Source organism: Sturnus vulgaris, chromosome 3, assembly GCF_052056855.1.
Source record: "Sturnus vulgaris isolate bStuVul1 chromosome 3, bStuVul1.hap1, whole genome shotgun sequence".
Taxonomy (NCBI): Eukaryota; Metazoa; Chordata; class Aves; order Passeriformes; family Sturnidae; genus Sturnus; species Sturnus vulgaris.
This window is the reverse complement of record NC_142245.1, coordinates 97200925-97221136: the sequence shown is the minus strand read 5'-3', so window position 1 is coordinate 97221136 and position 20212 is coordinate 97200925. Positions and strand designations below refer to the sequence as shown.

Sequence of the window (20212 nt, the reverse complement as noted above, 5' to 3'; positions counted from 1 at the left end):
TAAATATTCAATGTCATTAAATTTAATTGATGAAATTTTCCTTAGATGTCAGATTAAAAATTCACAGAGATTGTCATTCCTTTAATCTTCATTAGCCCAAATAAGTGTTATTAATTATTGTTAAATATTTCCATAAACATTTTATGATATTAGTGGTAAGAATGAAAAACTAAAATTCTTTTACTCTAAGATCACTGGGACAATATAGTGATGCTTGCCCTGCTCAATGTGTGAGCAAAAGAGTCTCCCTCTGAAGACATTAAGTTATGCAAGAGGTATTGCCCCACCTGTCTGAGATTGCAAAGTGCCTCCCAGTTCCATGCCTGCTCCTCTGCCTTTGCATCAGGCAAAAGTCATTTATACACAAAGGGCTGGAAGCCTCTCTGAACATCTGCAATGACAGAACAGGAGTAGATAATCCAAGACATGTTTTCTGACTTCAGTGAGTGTGATTTTAGTATGCCTTAGCCAGGCTTTCTATCAATTGCTTTTGGGAAATCTACCTGGAAAAAAAAGCAAAGTTTTAGAAAAATACTTATGTTCACTGGTTTATGCTTGCCTTTTTAGCATCATTGTCCTTCAATTTTCCACACAGAGCAGTATTGCTCTTGTTGCTGTGTCTTCTCTGGATCTTTCTTGAAGAAGTTCCTCTTCAAGCAGCTTTTGTGAACTTTTTTATGGTCAGAATTTCAATTAACAACAAATCTCCTTTGGAAAAGAATGTAGTCAAGGCCATTTCAGTTTATTATGTATACTGTCTATTTATATTTACCTAAAGTCTATGTATATTTAGTCTACTTAAAACACACACACGGATGTATTTGCTGAACAAACAGTAGCTTCTATCCCAAAGTTACATTTACAGCGAGCAGAGTGAAACTTTTTAAGGTTGGTAGTAATTACATGGAGTGAGCTACTACATAAAATACACTAAAACTGGCGATAATGGTTTAAAACTCTGCCCCATCCAAAAGTTATATTTAAAAAAAAAAAAATGAAGTAATAAATTAAAGATACTAAGACTTCAGGCTTGTTGTTTTACCTCTGAGCAGCTAATATGGCAATGTGTCTTTGTTTAAGCCCAGTTGGCAACTAAGCACCGTGCAGACACTCACTCATCCCCACCCCACACCCCCACCACAGTGGAATGGGGAAGAGAATCAAAGGTAAAACTTCCAGGTTGAGATACAAACTGTTTAATAATTGAAACAAAGTAAAATATAATAATAATATTAATAAATAACAACAATAGCAACAACAACAACAACAATAATAATAATGTAAAACCTAAGGAAAAACAGTGATGCACAAGACAATTACTCACCATCTGCTGGCTCATGCCAGACCCCTGTTTCTGAAACTCAATCAGCCCCCCTTCCAGGTAATTCTCCCAGTTTGTATACTGAGCATGCTGTTCCAGGTTCCAGGTTCCCTTTAGCCAGCTCAGCCCACCTGCCCAAGCTATGGTCCTCCCAGTTTTTGTGCTACTCCTCACTGTCTGAGCATGAGGCACAATAACGTCCTTGACTTAAGACAGACAATTCTTAGGAACAGCCAAAACATCAGGGTGTTATCAACATTATTCTCATACTGAATCCAAAACACATCACTGTACCAGAAACTGAAAATAAATTATCTCAGGCAAAGTCAGGACACAAGACAAATACTCTAAAATTTTAAAAATTAAAAGGAAGCTGATTCAATCCATTGGAGACTTACATATTCTGTAATTTAAACTTTTGGGAAGCAGTAAAATAACTGGCACTTCTTCATGGTCCTGTAGGATCTGCTTCTCTGAGCAGTTTGACTCTGGTATCCACTGCAAGCAGCAGTAAGTAGCTTATGATCCTCCAGTTACTTCTCCCTTTCTTCCTTGGTACTTGCAAAGCTGTGTCCTTTCTCCGTTGTTCACCATAAAGGTGTGGGAGAGGAGGAGGTGACCAGCAGAGTTATGGGAGCTCAGAAGCAAAATCCTGTGGGAAGGGAGTCCCATGAAGGAGACTGTCAGAACAGGGAAGGAATCTCAACACGTCACCCAGAGAGCATCAAGCAAATGTTGGAGATGTCCTCTTTCATACAAAAAATTTAAAAATGAAGCTGAGGGGAAAGAGTCATTCTAGTCTACTTAAAATAGAAGAATAATACTTATTCTTTTTTTTTTATCCAATGACTGTTTTGGAAGGGCATATGGATAGCACCATCACTACCATGCCTTCAAAAATGCAAATGGATTTAGAATATGTGGCAGGTAATCCAAAAGGTTCTGTTATTATTGGTTTAGGATTCATAACTGCAGCCATATAGATAAAAAACAATTTGACCCTTTAAAAACAAATACGTTAAAAGTCTTCAGTGGAAAACGGCATAGATACTCACTTAGAAATAGCAGAATAGAAAGAAAAGAAATTATTAGAGTCCTTGCAAATCTTGAAGTTTCTGGGCATGCAAAACTCCTACATTTTTCTTGCCTAGAACAAGAAAATACATATTTCATCACAATGGCCTTAACTTTGACCTGTGCATTGTGGCTTTTATGTATTATTTGTATTATATTGATTTAGAGTAGAATTCATCTTCACTACATTTAGTCATTTAAAGTTAAGAGTTTCATCTAAGCTATTTGTCCAGGTTCCCCTTATAGTAAATGGAGAAAGATAAGTTCCTCCAAATGGCAATTCATCCCATTTTAAGATAGGTGTCTGAGATAGACTGGATGAATTGCTCTCTACTGCAGTCTCTCTCCGTTGCTCTAGAGGAGTGTAAGTGACTAGCTTAGGCTAAACACCCAAATTTCAGATGGCTAAATATTAGGCAAAATCAATCCCTCTCACACACCTTTTCTTATTTAACTAAGAAATATCTCATAGTCAATGTGCTATGTGTTATTTTGCTAAAATCTGATAATTGATATTTCTTTGGAATCATATACCTTAATGAGCACCTATAATATCAAATAGTAGTAAAATTACATATGACTAAGTGGTTGACCAATACATGACATTAATGTGCACATAAATCATTCTCCCATTCTCCTTCAAAGAAAGGCACTAACTTAGATTTCTAGTAGAAAACAAAGCTAGGTTTTTTTTTTTTTTGAAGCACCAGTTATGATTTCATTTTGAAATATTACAGAGCTGCAAGACGTAAAAATCAGGCTGATAATATTATTTTAAGGTCTAAGTAGGGGAGGAGTTGCAGTGTATTTTTTTCTGTTTGATAGGAATTGTAAGTTCAGATTTTATTATGTGTGAGTATGAGATGTATAGTACCCACAGATATTAATTTCTTTTAGTGTTTGGGTTTGGAAATGATGCAATAGATATCAACACTATTGTCTCTTAGCAACCTCAATTAGTTTTTGAAACAAAGGAGGGTTTGCAAGCTTTGACTTTTCCCCATGTGTTCACAAAATCATGTTTATATGTGAGCACATTAGTGAATGAATGCATTACTAACAGTTTTTAAAATGGGGGAGACAGGCCATCAGCTCCATACATTATGAGAACAAGTGTAGCAGGGCAAGCAAGAACGGCCCTTGTGGAGCCCTGCCTCTTTCCCTGTGCACCTGACAAGATATGCACATCCCCTAGGTGGCTGAGTTAGCCATGCATGCCTGCACATCACAGCATGCTTTCCTTCCAAATGCTGCTAGGAAGGGCTAAAAAGTCACTGCAAATTAAGTGTCACACCTGGCAGCAGTGTAGGCAGCAAGTTGCTACCAGACCTCCTATTTCTTTCCTGTCAACAAATTGCCCTCTGACCTGGAAGGATATGTCTAGAGTGAGAAATTATTTGCCCTAGATCCAAACTGGTTCTATGTCCTGTTTAATTAAAACCAGACTTGAAAGGATTTAAGTGCCTTTAGCTCAGTGTATGCACCACTTTCATTAGCTAACTGCTCCAGAAATAGCAATATTTTCAATGACTAGTCCTATGGATGTGTCTTATGGAAGTACAAGGTTCCTACTGATAGATAGGAAGATTTCACCAATAAAAAATTTATTTTGGTTTCCTATTTTCTCTCACTAATTATAGCTATATCCTCTGACCATATTTTGTGAAATATCTCTTCCATCTCTAAAGTTTGGCACTTGCATATTCAAAAATAAATCACATTCTTGCTTCACAAGAGCTCAGTATGAATAAATTTGCATTCAGAATAAGTTGGTAGGGACAGAAGAGTGAGTCTGGCATTGTAATGACATAGCTGTATTCCTTATATTCATTTTGTGACACTTCATGTTGCTAGAATCACATCGAGCCCTGACACCACTCAGTTTGCAACAACCATGGAAGACTATGTGGACTCCCACTAATGCCTTGCCATGCCTTGCCACTCCTTGCTTGCCATTTCCTTCCCATTCCTTCTGCTGTACTAACAATTTTAAAGAAAAGTGTAGAGGAAACCTGTGTTCATCTCACTGTGGGTGATCTTGGACATTTGGCACCTTTTACAAGCCTTGCATCTTTGCTGCAACATCCCTGGCAGAGCAAACAAACAGAAGCTGCATTCAAGGTGCACATCCAGAGAACTCATTGCTTCATTTATGTTATTGCATGTTGCCATTTGCATCTTTTAATTCAAAAGGCAGAAGCACTTTTTATCCAACAACTACAAACTGACTTAAGATTTTTTTCCTAGAAGCACAAGAGAAAACTCCTTCAAGAGCAAAAACCTAAAGCTGACCACTACTTGGTCTGAAGCAACAGTAAAGAAATCTGCTATGCTAATAAATAGGATCCACAAATCCTTGGATTGATTGCATATTCAGATTTTGATATGCATATTTTAATTCCTATAGGGAACTTGTAGGAAATAAGAACTTTTAAAAATCCCTAAAAACAAATTACTTAGTCCTCAAAGTGGCCTATTATTTATCATTAGTGTACTGAAAAGAGCAAAATAATGACAAATTAACAGAAAAAATATGTTTTTGTGTTATTTTTTAATACTTTTTTTCCTTTTAAGTGAATACAGCAAATATACAGCTATAACATTCTCGCAGAAATACATCATGGTTATACGTGTAGACAGAGGGGTAGATGGTCACAAACTGATTGTCAGAAAGACCAAGCACAGGAGTAACATGAATTTCCATGGAGAAGAATGGAAAGATTTGCCAAGACTGCTACAGCCATGACAATAGGAAACTTTTAAGATCGAGCTCTTTTATAAACATCATAGAAATACAGCTTTTTTTAGTATGACCCACTTGTGTGTATCTGGTGTGCTGCAAATGCTTCTCCAGGTTTTCTCTTCTCAAGGCATGACTTTTGTCCTTGGGTTGGTTGGAGGTGTCCACAGGGACTGACTTGCTGCTGGTGGGACCTCAAGGCTGGGCATGACCCTGGCAACACAAGTTGCACACAGTCAGTGTAATTCCCCTCCAGCTGTGCAGACCCCAGCTGTGCACAGACACACAGACCCCAGCACAGACAGACACACAGACCACGGGACAGACCCATGAGGTAACTCACCCACAGGTTCAGTCCCTACACATCCCAGGAAACAGAGGGCCCCAGCCACCTGCCTGGTGAGGGAGAAGGAGCTGAGAAGCTTCAAGCCTTGTGTGAGCCCTGCTGCCATTTGTACACCAGCTGCAGTGACAGAGGACTGGAGCAGGGTGGCATTTGCCAGTGCTGGCTCTGCCCACTCCAGCAGCCCCTGTCTGACACCTGTGTGTGCCCAGTGTGTGTCTGACTGCTGTGGCTGTGTGCCAGTGCTTCCAGGAGCTTTGTGTCTGCAAAGCTGGGGTGGTACCCTCCGAAACAGGAAGATGGTAGAGCTTGCAGTTCCCGTGCTAAACAAAAATACTGGATAAAGGCATGAGAGGACAGACCCAGAACCTCATGACAGGGCACACAGCCCTGGACATCGACCTGGAAACCTCTGCATACAGAATATGATATCCAGTCCTCAGAGTTGATAACAAGCAGGGAGAAGAAGGATAAGAGGGCATTAAAGGGAAGGAATTTTAACCACTAGGCCCTTAAACAATATGCATAAGCCTTTTAAGACCCTGTAACTCTCCATAACCAGCGGCAGCTGGGTGAGAACTTTCTCATTGGAGTCCAGAGATTTTAAGTGCTGTGAAATTTTTAGTCTATATTTACTTTGGTGGTTTCCTTTATTGTTTCTTTCCTTTGGTAAATATGAATAACTTTTTAAAAAGCTGAAGAAAATAATTCAGCATTTGAAGGCAGATGCCTGTGATGACCTAACAGACTTTTTTTCCTTTATACTTCTGTGGTTCTGTCAATGTTTCAAATAAGATTTCCAAGCACCAGTGAAATAGTTTCATGTTAGGGGGTTATTTTTATAATTCAGTGCATCCAAACTTCATGAAAAATATGCAAATCACCTTCATTATAACCATATCTTGTAGCAACATGCAGCATACGTAGTGCCAAAAATGAATGCATTCATGGCATCTTTTGGGTCCTAAGATCCAATTATGTCTTTTGTTGTTCCTTTTTGGCTTTCTGTGTCAGCTGCATGCTCTGTAAAGTTACTGATTACTGACCTGTTGGCAACTTTACAAATCAGCTTTGAAATGCAAGCTGTCAGTAGCTCTTGAGTACCCCAGTCCCAGGTTACCAAGGCCATGAAATGCTGCATTGAATTTTTAATCGGTTTTCCCTCTGCTTCTGCTTAGCTTTTTCCAGGTTAAGGTCAATTTTGAAACCAGCTGAATTCTTTAATAATCACTGTCTTTGCAGTCCTCACTGGGTTCAAAAGGAAGAACAATTTTTTCACTGCATTAATATTAATTTTTTTACTGTGGGGGCTTATTACAGGGGCATATTTTCTGTTTAAGTATTCATTGTTAGATCACAAAGTGCACTGCAGTCTAGCCAAAGTATTGCCTCATGAAGATAGGAGTGAACTGCCACTAACCTGATATTTCACTGGTCCCACTTTTAATATGAAGCAAGGCTGCTATTGTAACCCATTCTACATTCTTTCCCTGCAGCCATGCTACTCAGAGCAGAAAGCTTGCCACCTCAGATACATGTCCTTTGGCTCACCTTTTTAAATGTGACAACTGCAGTTTATTTAGTAATTCTACCATCAAGCTTTGATCTCTGTTTTAAAAAGTTGCAGCTCTTTGTCCAAGTAGGCAAGACCAGAATAAGTCTTAATTAGAGTGCTAGAAATTAGGAGCCAAACATGAAACAAAACAGTCATCTTTATTTTCTCTTCAATTTACCCACAGAAGAATTTATCATTTAAGAATTTGATTTAATGAATAGGTGTTTATTTGATTGCAGTGGTGAATAATCTATGAATGCTTTATTTTCAAGGATCCTAGTGATGCTAGATTCTACTAGATTACCTTGCAGCACTGTTTATTTAAAAGTTCCTGTGCTCTGATGACACACCTAATCACCTTTTTCACCATAGGTTCTTGCATGCTTTTACAGAATCTCATAACAATGTGATTTTTTCATCCTGGAGTGAAAAGACAGTTATAGTTACCCTTTACTACCAAGGAAAGCAGGTCAGTAAGTGGTACCACCAAATGTGGTAGCATTTCTGGTTCAATAGTCAATAACATATGATAAAAAGATGCTGTTATTTAGTCAGCTCTTGAGCTTATCTGTTCTCCTTGAGGTTACATTTAGAATGACTGGGATTTCCAGGCACTGGCAGAAGTGCCACTCCATGTGAATTCCTGCAGGTGTTTGAAAAGCTGTTTGCCCCCATACCACTACGAATCTTGAAAGCAGTTGTTGCAGTAATTGCTCAGGGGTAATCCAGGACATTTGAAGTCTGGAGTCCACTGAAGTTGGATTTACTTGTCTGTGAGCAATGCCTAACACTGAATAAATAGAGGTGCCTTATAATAAGATTCAAGGAAGGTGGTACACTACAAGTGCCTCCAAAAAATACCCCCAAAACCCCCAAAAAACAAACAAAAGAAAACTAAAACCCACCAAAGCCAAAACCAACCAACCAACCAAAAAAAAACATAAAAATGGAGGTATCTGGGGAAAGAAATTACTGATTATGCAGATTGGATATCGAAAAGTAGCTGATGATTCATGAATAACCTGCAAATAAAGCACCTGAAGAATAAATCACAAAGTTAAGTAAACAGTTCTATGGTTTCCAAATGGTTTTCTGTAAGGAAAGTTCTGGTGTCTCTCTAAGCTGTAGTCAAAATTCTGCTGTGTCTGGTGTTTAATGAGCAGTCCTGCCCCACACTATTTCTCATACAAGTTGACAGTTTTCTGCTTCCTTTTTATGGATGATGGGCAAGAAAAATAATTTGGTCAGTCTCTTCTAACTGATGGAAAATTTATTTTATTAGTCATGAGGGAGCTTAATAATAATTGAGAACCTTCTTCTGTCTTTTTCAGTGGAGATTTGTCAATAGTTAACATGTTTTGAGATGGTAGGATGACCAGTGCATAGAAAGACACACTTGCTGGACTGTTATCAAAAGGTTATTCCCTTATGAAGGCAACAGAAAAGATACTTTCTCAGTGGTATTTATTTACAACATCTTCAAGGAATGTACTAATTACCTGAAAATGATGTCTTGTTAACAAAAAAAAGAAAAATAAGGAAGAAAGGAAAAAAAGAAAAAAGCAAATTAGATGCTTCCTTGAAAAGTGTAAGAAGAATTCAGATTTTCTATCAAGTTCTTGTTGCATTGTGATGCTGTGGGAGATCTCTTTCTTTCTGGGAGATTCCTGCTACTGGGCCTGGAGCTGCTCATGTTCAAGTTTTAACAGTGGATTTTAACCATCTCCACAAAGAATAAGAAGAACTGAGCAGGCCCTAAACTGTTCAGAGTTTTTTGGATGCAGGAGTCTATGCTGTTAAACCTGTCTTAATTTAAAACATTGGAGGTGATAGATCCTTTATAGATTTCCTATGAGCAGGCTGCTATGAATATGTAGTTACAGATCTCACAGACAAGTTGAGATTTCACCTTACCACACAGGAGAAAAGCTTTCAATGAGAACTCAGTATTCTGTTGCCATTTGTTGTATTCTGTGTTACATTTTATTGAACCTATTTTAGTAAGTACAGTCCAGGACACTTTATTGACATAGTTGAGAACAAGAATGATATCTCTTCCCTGTGGCTTGGAAAACAGGACAGCATTGGAGAAAGCAATTATTCAAAGATCTTTGAAAGGAAAGACGAGATAATAAGGCTGAAAATAGTACCGATAAAGGACAAAGACTGGATAAACTGAAACTGAGCAAGAAGTGTCGTAAATAGGCAATTTGAGGCAACTTCATTTTGAGAAATAAGTCCTGAACCAGAGATAGCTGCTGATGACAAATAACAACAGTTATTTGGATAGGTAGCACCCATAATGTGATAATTGATAAGCAAGCCACTTCTTGAGGGAGATAATTCCACCATGCAAGATTTTTTTAGATTTTAACTTTGTGGCTTTGATCAACACTTTGGGTTGATCATAGGACAAACTATAATGGTTTTCATTGATAAGTGACTTGTAAAGCTGACTGATGCTCCTGGGACTTAAAGTTCAGTACAGTTCACATTGTTTCCCACACAGTGCCTTACTGCATAAAGAAAGCATAAGAGACTAATTATCTTTTCCAGACATGAACTCAGATTCTCTACCTTGGTAATACAAAAACCAAAATCCATGAAGAAATCTTTGCTAACTGTTACTCTGACATGCTTTAGCTGGCAACTGTCAGGGTTTTGAGAAAGTCACAGAAGCTAAAGCGTGATATTATTGTACTGTGAGGGCCATGAAGAAGATCTGATGGCTGCTTGCACCTTTTCTATGAAGACAGGCTGAGAGAGTTCCGGTTGTTGATCCTGGAGAAGACGAGGCTCTGGAGAGACCACATTGTGACTTTCCAGTACCTAAAGGAGGTTTATAAGAAAGAAGGAGAGGGACATTTTACTCCAGGAGATAGTGATATGACAAGGTGAGCTTGAAACAAAAATAGGAGAGACTGAGATTAGATATTAGGAGGAAATTCTTTACTGTGTGGTAAGGCACTGAACAGTTTGCCCAGGGAAGTTATGGATGCCTCATCCCTGAAGGAGTTCAAAGCAAGGATGGATGGGGCTTTGAGAAACTTAGTCTAGTGGAAGGTTCCCTGACCATGGCAGGAGATAGAATAAGATTATCTGTAAGATCCCTTCCAACACAAACCATTCTATGATGTTATGATTCTGTGACTAATATTTCTCATGGGTAATGGAATCTCTCATTATACCCCAACACAATGCCATGCCTCCCTACCATTTGGTTTATCTTTAGAAGCAAAACAGTCATCTTATATTCCAGTGAACTTCAGACACATTTCTAGTCAATGCCACAAAGACGAACACCATAGGGAACAGCTAAGTCAGTTTCTTTACAGCCCTGATGGGAAAGGGAACACTGCCATGTCCTCTTGCTGTCAATGCAGTCTTGTCAGGGGATGACTTTAGAGAAGCAAACAAGCAGCAGGAAGTTTTAGGGGTACACTAAACTCTTATTTTATTTCCTGTATAGCAAGGCCAAATTTGGAACACTTGTTCTTAACTTAGTAGTAACCAGAGATAGAAAGCAAAGTTCGATGCATGCCATTGTGTATCACACCCTGCACTCTGGAGTTTGGGAACAAACAAAAAGGCTCAGACTATTTTTGTTTCCTGGCCTGTTTTTGGTTTTTTGTTTGTTTGGGTTTTTTTTCAGTCATGTATGAAGAAATGAAAAGAGATCGCAGGAAAACCCATCTCTTTGCTGATTATGCTTCCTGCTGTTTGGTGTGCAGCTACTCACATGAGGTATGTATTTGCATGCAGCTTTTCCCTTGCTTTGCCTGTGACTAACCAGAGAGAGGAACTCCAAAGAGACTCGTTAAACCTGTGAAAGCTGCCACAGTTTGTCACATGTGGCTTTGCACATGCAAGCAGAGCATTGCTTTTATTGTAAGCTGCAAGTCTCTCTTTCTGCAACAATAGCAGATCATGTCACTGCTTTAGTCTCAAGAGAAGCTGCTGTTAAATGGTAGATGTTAGTTTAATATTAATAATTGTCTTAGCTTCATACATCTACAGGTTTTCATCTAGTAAAAGGGAGCTATTCATTTTTTCTCATGAAAACAACATTCCTCTGAAGGGAATTTAACAGATGTACAGAGGTTGATGGCAGGTGCAGCATAATGAAAGCAAGACACTTTGAACTGTCAGTGGCTCTCTAGCTGCTCTTTGTATTACCCTGGCAGAGGTGTGCCTGCTCCAGTTCAAAACAGCTGCTCTCTCACAAGTGTACTCCTGGCTCCCATTCACCACCCTGCTAGGAAAAGCAGGGCTGCAGAATGAGGAAAAATATAGAAAGAAAAATCTGGATCAGGTGGAAAACATCTGCCTCAACATCAGTATAGTTTAGAGCAGTCAAGAGAGCCTGTAATGTTTTATATAACTTGCATATTGTCATTTTTAAGAGGGAAGGCTCAGAAAATGAAGATTCATTAAAGCTGTAGCACTGGGTGTCAGGTGAACCTCTTTCATCATCCAGATCACCACCGTGGGGAGTGCTGCTCTTCTGCAGACTGTTCTCTGTTTTTCTCTGGGTAGGATTAAATTGGTGCTAGGGCTTCTGCCACTTTTCTCTAGGAAAAGATATTAATAGGTCTTAGCAGTAAGGGATGTTTCTTTCTAGCTAAACTACAAAAAGTCTCCCATTTTATCTCATTTTAATTATGTTGCTAGTTTGTAAGGCATTAAGAGTCTCTCTTTGTGCTTGTTTTTTACATTCTTCACCTTCTTGTCGTTTGAATAACAGAGTTCCCTATATTCAACATTCTCCACTTATTAGTCTTTTGACCATTTAATTAATTTTGTGCTTTTCTTTTTTTTCTTCATCATTCCTTCATCTCTGTCCATATCTTTCCAGATGAAACACTCAGAACTGTCTGCAATATTAATAAAGAATGCATAACACTGTAGCAAAAAGGTTTCTTAACATGGATTTGGGGTGGCCTGTAAATCTCTTGTGGTAAAGTCATAATGTAAGCTCTGCAGCTCACCTGAAATTACTAAATCTTCATACTAAGGTTGCAAGATATATAATTTTGAGACTGGCGCGGAGGTCTTTTCTAATAGTATTGTTAATCTAAAACTGTTTTTCTAATAATATTCCTTCAAATTTATTTTTCTTTCATGTTTGTTTGTCTTAGACAATCAGTGGAGTTTATTCCAGGAGGAGTTGATATCCTTTGACACTGTATATAGAAGCCCTTCTGTTCTGCCATGTTGTTTTTTATCCATGTGACTACACAAGGAATGGGATTACCTTTCCTGAGGCAGACACTGGGGCTTCTGGACTGTAGTCAGAAGGAACAGGGATTGAAAACAAGACTATAACTAGTCTATGCAATTGTGTCTAATATAATAGTCTAATGTTGTCTGCTTCTAGAAGGCATGGGAGGATGCAATTGTTATTGCATTTTACTACTGATTAAGATTTAAAAAGAAAACAAAATTTTCTCAGTGACCACAGAAGGTTGTCTCAATTCTGTTGTCAAATGTCTTATTTATTAGAATTGGAGAAAAGTTAGGGCCATGGAATCTGTCATTCTCTACAAATACCTGAAAGGAGGTCATAACAAGGGATAGGACAAGACAAAATGTTCTCAAGTTGCACCAGGGCAGATATAAATTAGATTAGAAAAGGGAAAATGTAATCAGGCACAGGAATAAGCTGCCCAGGCAAGTGGTGGGTTCATTGTATCTGGAAGTGTTCAAAAGGTGTATGGATGTGGTGCCTGGGATATGGTGTAACAGGGAATGTGGTGGTGCTGGGTTAATGGCTGGTCTCAGTGATCTTGGAGGTATTTTCCAGCCTTACAGATTCTGAGATTCTATGAATCTTGGAGGACATACAGCACATTTAAATAATAAATTGAATAAATGCTGCCAAAATGGATTATACCTGAATTATAAGTATATAATCAGAGATCTGTTTCTCAGCTATTTGTCTTCCCATTGAGGGTGTAGTGCATTCCTGTGAGATCTTGACTGAGAAAGGGGCATCTGCCATCTAGCACCCAGTTTTTAATCAATACTGATTCTGAATATCTTGCAAAACAGTGGTTTACTCTACTGACTTAATTTTTGCATTGTATGTACTTGGAAATACATGTTTGATGCCTTTCATATGGAGCAACAGACCATACTACATAGGCTTATTGATATGCTTCATTCAAGAAATGGTGGCCTCAGCTCAATAAAGCACTTAATCATATGCTTAAAATTAAATATATCCTGGAGTATATTACTGAAAATCCCCCTGCAGAAGGGTTTTGCTGAACAAAGGTGGCTTTAGGCATATGTCTGGGTACTCTGCTGAATTGCAACTTGTGAGCCCTATTACTTTGTGAATTGAATGGAGCCACTCAAAGTGTATAAAATTAAGCATGTTTGTGACATGTTTATGATTTTGGAGAATCAGTACTTTATATCTGGGAGCACATATTCACATGAGGAGCCCTTTAATAATGAAAGGATTCAGAACTGGTCTTTTTTAAGTAGAGGTTTTTTTTTTTAAATCCTTAATAAAAAGTGTAAATTGCAAAATAATGGTGTTAGTTCAGTTCCCTAAGGCAAGCCTTACATCATTGTGTTTGTATACAGTAAATAAGCCTACAGAGAAAAAAATTCCAGACCAATAAATGGATTATAGAAATGAGTTTGGTAATGGAAGTTTACGCAGCAAGACATTTGCCAGTGAAGGCAAGATGGGTGGCTGAAACACTGTTAAAAATAAAGGTTCTTTAGTCTGCCTAATATTTCACTGGCCTTTGAAACATACATCTACATAAATATGTTTTCTTATGACTCCCTTGAAGAAGGGGTTTAGTGTTTTGATGCTGAAGATTCATGTTGGTAGTCTTAAAAAATCCTTTCTGCAACATGAGGAGAAACTCAGGAAATCGAGTTACCAGCAAAACAATAAGGCAGGTCAGAGTGAGCTGAACATATTTTGTCTTAAAGTATGAAAAGGCAGACAGCCCTGAAGTTTTAAACTTCTGTGTTAGAAAACCTGAGGCCCCAACCATAGAATGTTTTGTACACATGTATCATGAACTAATGCAGTGCACCTTTAGATCAATCACCTGCTTTTATCAGCCTTCTCCTCTTTGCCTACTGGCAGAGTGGATTTAAGCTATCGTGTGATACAAAATTCAGAGCATCTTGCAGAGCAGAGGAAATTTAGATAAAACTTCTTTTTTACAGACTACTTACATACTGACTGAAGCTGCTTCCATCACCAGACACAGGAGATGCTTTGACTCAAATACCTGTACTGTCCTGATTTATTTTCTAAGCAGTAAGTGCCCTTCCTTGATGAACATCGAGTACCACAAAGAGACAAAGGTGTAGGCTTAAGCAGCTGCTGCACTGGCCAACACACTGCTCAGCCAGGCTTTTAGGAAACGTATACACAGACAAGGAAGCTATGCTGCAGACTCCTGAGGTCAAACATTTATCATTAGAGGCATCATTTCCCGATATTAAAGGCTCCAAATCATTAGTCTTTTGATACATAATATCAATACATGTAATGAAAAATGCACAGGATGTAGAGAATCCCCTGAATCTTAATGTACTGTCTGCCATGGAAAGCATAATGCAGTGTCTATGTCAGCTGAGCTGGAGAAAAACAATGGGTCAAATGGTGAAAATAGAGAGGAAGGCAGCAGCTAACCCTCTGATTCTGGTGTGTGAATGTAAATCTCCTCCATTCCGGGGTCAGCACAAGCTGTGCCTCTGGAAATATACCGAGATGAGTGGGATTTCTGCAGCATGCATGGCTGTTCTGGCTCCTGCACAGTGAGACGTTTCACACTGTGCACAGCAGATGGGAGCTGGGAAGTTCAGCCCAGGCACTGAAGCTTGCATACATAGGCACAAAAAAAATAAATATATATACCCTGTGTGTCAGCAGGCCCTGGCAGAGCTGCTGCTGCTGGGAGCCTCTCACTGGGCTGTATCTGGGTGCATGTGCACTTCATCCTTGCATGCCCCTGGCAACATCACATGAGCACATGGATGCTCACAGACAAGGGATACTAAACCTTCAGGACCATTGCTGAGCCCTTCTTTACAGATTCTCCAGCAGACCAAACCCACCTTTTCCCAGGGTATGGATATTGTAATTTTACTGAGTTTAAAAGTAACTTTCTAAGGATCTCCAGTCACGGAAAGTAAGCAGAAACTTTATCTGAGTTTAAAAAATGAGTCGCCTTTTTAAACTGTAGCAGCAGATGTAGCTGTGAATAACAACAGACTGATGAAATCCCATGCCCTTTGTTCTGCTTCAATTTCTTCTCTGCTTTAAGTTCTCAACAGGATATGCAGATGATCTTCAAGTGAGATGGGGATCCTCTTCCTGTGTCAGGTTTTCTGAATCACAAATCTGTCAAATTCAAAGAGACAACAATTAAACCATGTTAGTTTCTCCATTCTGTGGAGCTTTTGTATCGCCCAGTCCAGAGGCTTGGGAAAGCTGGGGTTTTTGCACAGCATAAGGCAGCCTCAACTAAATCCAGCCAACTAAAGCCTCAGCTAAAGGCAGTCTAATTATTCACAGTCAAGAGCAGTGTATCCTCAACCTTTTTTAACTGCTAGATGCACTTTGACTTAAAAAAAATTCTACCGATTCTGTTGTGCAGTATTGCTGCAGTGATTTCCATTTAGGCTAAAATAAAAGGCTGAATTAAATTTCATTTATTACCTTTATTTCCCCCACTCCTTTCTCCATTTTTGTTTGTTTGCTCAAGTGTTGAATATGTCTATATTTTTTAACAGAAATTTACTTTTGCAAGTTTTTACATGCAACGTTTAATCTGTGCAGCATTGATGTGGAAGATAACTTGGTTTTGATTGTACATGGGTGTGTATACATGAGGACATTTCTTGATGCAGTGATTTCATTAGGTTAGCCAGAATCTCTAAATTGTAAACCAATAGTAACTCCGAAGACGAAAAAACTATGTTAAATTTCATTGAGCAGCTGATTTCTGGAAAGATAGCCATGAATGCATAGACAAAAAGTGCTTTTTGAACTGATCTCTTTGAAAGTTTTTTCTATCCAGATACCCATGAGAATCTGAAATATAGTGACACAGATGGGTTTTCTTCAGCTCTTGCTTCTTTGCAAGGCTAGTGTGAGAAATGTAGTTCCAGGGAAAGCCTTAAATATTTCTATTTTTCACTGCAAGAAGCATTACTACCAATCCATCACATGAGCTGAGATTTCCAAACTCATTTCTAGCCCGATTTAGCAGACATACAACTTTGGATAACTGGGGCAAGTTCTTTGTTCTTTTCTGAACAAAACCATAGCTCCCTGAGCTTCTCCCTTGCCACAGAAGTTACCTCAACTTTGTTCCTAGGCAGGGAACAGCATCCCAGCATTCAAGTGCTGCTCTCAGGTTTTTGAAGCATAATGGAGCTTTAGGCCTTTGAGGGGAGGATGAGGAGGACTTGAAGGAGAAGGTCAAAGGTTTCTAAATTAAGGCTTTTCATTTTGTTCTTGAGAAATGAAGAGTGAGATGCACCACTAGAAGCCAATTCACAGCTCAAGAGGCCAGAAGCATCCCCTGGAGATGTTTCTCCCACACTTCACTCACCATAGAAAGAGCCCAAGGTGACAAGGCTCCTGTTTGGATGCCTGAAATAAGTTTTTAAAATTAGGTAGACTGATCTCTCTCCTTTACATTATTACAAACCCCCTGTTTTGCTCTTTGGTAGATCTTGCACAGGGCAGTTCATTAACACAATATTGATGTTCTGTGACAAGTGGAGAGGCCAGTAAATGCAGTGCTCACTGTAAATTATTTCACCCATTTGATACCTGTTTTTTTCATTAATTGTCTTAATGGTGCAGTTGTTTTCCCATCCCAGTGACATTCAGTTGCATGTATTGTTAATTTTGGCTTTGAGGCTTGCATTTAGATTACAGCTTGTGTGTCCCCAAAGTGGTATCAGTTGCCTGAAATCTTGACTCCTCAGTGTTGTGTGGATTGCAGAAATGTCAGCTGGTCCAAGGGAGCGGTTTTAAAAGAAGCAGAGCTGATCTGACATTCTTCAAAGGAAAGCCTGGGAGACTCATCTCTGCACCTGGGTTTGTTATATACACTGAGCAATGGGAAGAGCGCTGTGAATGCTGTCACTCGAGCAGTGAAGAGGGACAGGCAGCCATGTCAAAAATGACAACGTTTCTTTTACTAGTCTTGCAAAAGATGTCTGCAGTGATGTGACTGCAGATGACATCAAACAACATAAGTGGCTGGTTTCTGCAGTAGATTGAAATTCATCCAGTTCCCTGTGTTCACTGTGATGACTTTCAATGCTAATTCTCAGCGAGTGAGGCATGAAATATATTCACAGGCTATACACAGTTAGGATACTTTTAAGTTATTTGAGGTACCTGTGATGTAAACATCTGTGCCTCTTGCTTCTGTGCATTTTTTCCTGCATTTCAATTATGCAGTCAAAGGAAAACTGGAAAAGGGGAGAACAAGTTTGCTGATCTAGTTCTTTTTCCTTTTTGAAAGGAAAGAGTGCCTCATTGCCGGAGTAGAAGGAAACATAAGATAGAAACACACTTTCATCTTCACCAACAAGGAAGAGATTGGCTGAATTGATGCAAATGAGGTGTTTTTGAAAGTGATCCCCAAAGCTTGCTGTATTCACTAAGCAAAATTGTGGGTTGCTTAAACTTTCATTTGGAAACCTAATAACATGAGATGGTATAAAAGATCAAAAAGTTTTAGCTTGAATTTTACTGCATGACTGTAATGCTCTTTGAAAATAAAGCTAAAGCCAGCATTCAGCATTGACTGTGTCCTGCACCTCCAGCAGCTTCCACTGTATTTAAAGAGGATGCCTCTCAGTCCTGACTTCAGGCACTCTGTGCTTTTCTTAGAGTTACCTGAAGGAGAGAGGCTGCAAAATGCAGAGAGAAAGGAGGGAAAAACCTCCTGTTCCAGTGCAGAAGGTCACAGGAATATGCTGACAGAAACTGCTCCCTGGCATTTGTAGAACTGGGAGGACAGTCTGTCAGTACATCAAATCTAATCCAAGACAGGTGGGGTTATAGTTGTATAAATAAGAAAGCAATCTCTTGTTCAATTTAAACTGACACTAAGCCTTTTTTTTTAAATAGCAAAAAAATTCTTCCTTTTTCCTGCATCACAATCAGCATCTGCATTTTCTGTTAGCTCCTTTGCTATGTACTCTGCTTTTACAGTCAGCTAAGAAGAAAGAGAGACATACTCCTGTCATGAATTTTGGATTTCAGTCTAATGGCTTTTTATACATAAATGGCATGTATAGCTTCAGCAACAAGGCTGGCACTCCTCCTTTTCCCATGGAGATTGAGAGAAGAATGTGCAGCTTCTCTTCCTGACCATTCACCTTGAATTCTGGGTGTTGTACAATGGAATAGCTTTTATAGGACAGAGTGAGAATATCTTCACCTTGAAATAGATTACCAGATGAGAAAAAATAATTTAAATAACAAGGAGCAAGCCTAGCACTCTTGCAATCTGGGTGTGCATTCTCACCACTGAGCAGCCTGACTCACGAGCTGTGGTGGATCTCCCTGGAGCCACCCCAGAAGTTTGCACAGCCAGTGCTTGCCCTGTCCTGCTCCAGGAGCTTCTGCTGGAGTGACATGTCAGCTCCTCAGTTCCTTCATGACCTTTTGGGCTGCTGGCATTTCAGCCTGGTGCTCTGGGCTGAGCCCTGCAGCACCCAAGCAGCACAGAGCCAGCTGGCTCCCCCAGGGCTTGGTTGAGGGCACCCGAGGGACGTGCTGAGGCTGCTGGAGCAGCGTTGGGTGCTGAACCACTTGGTGCTGTTGGGCTCCTGCACTGTAAGTCTAGTGGGGGCTGTGAGTTCAGATGTTGCTGGGAGGGTTTCAACAAATCCTGCTGGATGGAGCCTCTCAGGGAAGAGCCACAAGTTAGTTGTTTCTGGATCCTCCTTGGCTGCAAGCACAAAGGAGTTGTTTATCTCCAGCAATGCTGAGACACCTCTGGGTGCAGAAGGAAGATACTTATGTTGGGATTCATCTCATCTACCTTTAGGCATTTGTCCCATTAATGTCTATATACAAGCTGGTTACATCAGGATCACATTGATGAAAAATAGACCCTGTTGGGATGTGATTCATCAGGCTGATGTTTTCAGCATCTTAGAAGCTTTTTAAAATTTTACTGTGAGCCTCCTCTACGTTAGTATATTTATTTGTGATACCTAATTTTTGTATTCTTCTGATAAAGCTGCAGTAAGAACTGTTCTTGCTTTTTAAAAATTAATTTCTCCAGATATCTGTTTCATAAAAGAGTACTAAAGAGGAAAAAAGACTTAATGTTTCTCTCTTTTGAAATGCCAGGAAATATAGAAGGGAAGTAGAGCTGAATTTAGAGGGATCCATAGGGTCCATATATTTGTGACCTGAACACAGTATCCATTTGCTCATTAATACCTCTTCAACATTCAATAAAGTAGAATAAATGCTTTTATTTTATTAAATATTAATTAATCTTTTAATATTTTTAGGGAAGGCTATAGGAGTAAAGAACTAATGGAGGGACATAACTGAAGGGATAACAGTAAATGAGACACAATTTCCCCAATTTCTAGCAAAAGCTCTCCTGGCTTTATGCTACCACTTTATCTAATTATATCTTATTTTTTTTCAACAACAAAACATGTAGAGAAAGAAAAGGAGAAGAAAGCACAAACAGCTTGGCTCTTTGGAAAAAAAATTGTCACTGAAAGCAATTTTTCCCCCTCTTTGTTTACTGGTGAAGGTGAAGCAGTAACTCAACATGCAGGTACAGACGTGATAATTTACTTGTCAGTTAGGTGGTGGAAAATCATTCTGAATGATAATTGTTGTATTAAGGTTTTTTTTCTTCTTCTTCTTTTTTTTTTTTTTTTTTAACATGAAGGCAGCTGACTATTCTTTTTCAACAGTGCACTCTACTGTTATTTATTCCTGGCCCTTATCACCCTACACGTATTTTTTCACCCATCAGAGTCGGAGAGGGATATATTCTGTTTTATCATTCAGCATAAAGGCTATTTGTGGTCCTGAGTCTGATCTTCTCTATCCATTTGGCAATGCAATTCACGGTTGTTAAGGATGTGCAGATAGAAAAGGTACCTATGATTTGGTTTAATTCACTTCTTGACAGAATC

At 39.1% G+C, this 20212-nt stretch overlaps 1 long non-coding RNA gene across 3 annotated transcripts in view; it reads right to left on the bottom strand.

The window, feature by feature from the left end:
* Positions 1-1180: 1180 nt before the first annotated feature.
* Positions 1181-20212, bottom strand: part of LOC148224493 (uncharacterized) — an 81652-nt gene continuing 62620 nt past the window's right edge. The window contains exons 3-6 of one of the 3 annotated variants that reach the window (XR_015802718.1): positions 14928-15413; positions 5214-5348; positions 2377-2468; positions 1181-1973 (exon numbers count right to left, since the gene is read on the bottom strand). This is a non-coding gene — a long non-coding RNA (uncharacterized LOC148224493). The other 2 variants (XR_015802719.1, XR_015802720.1) reach the window with 2 other exon arrangements.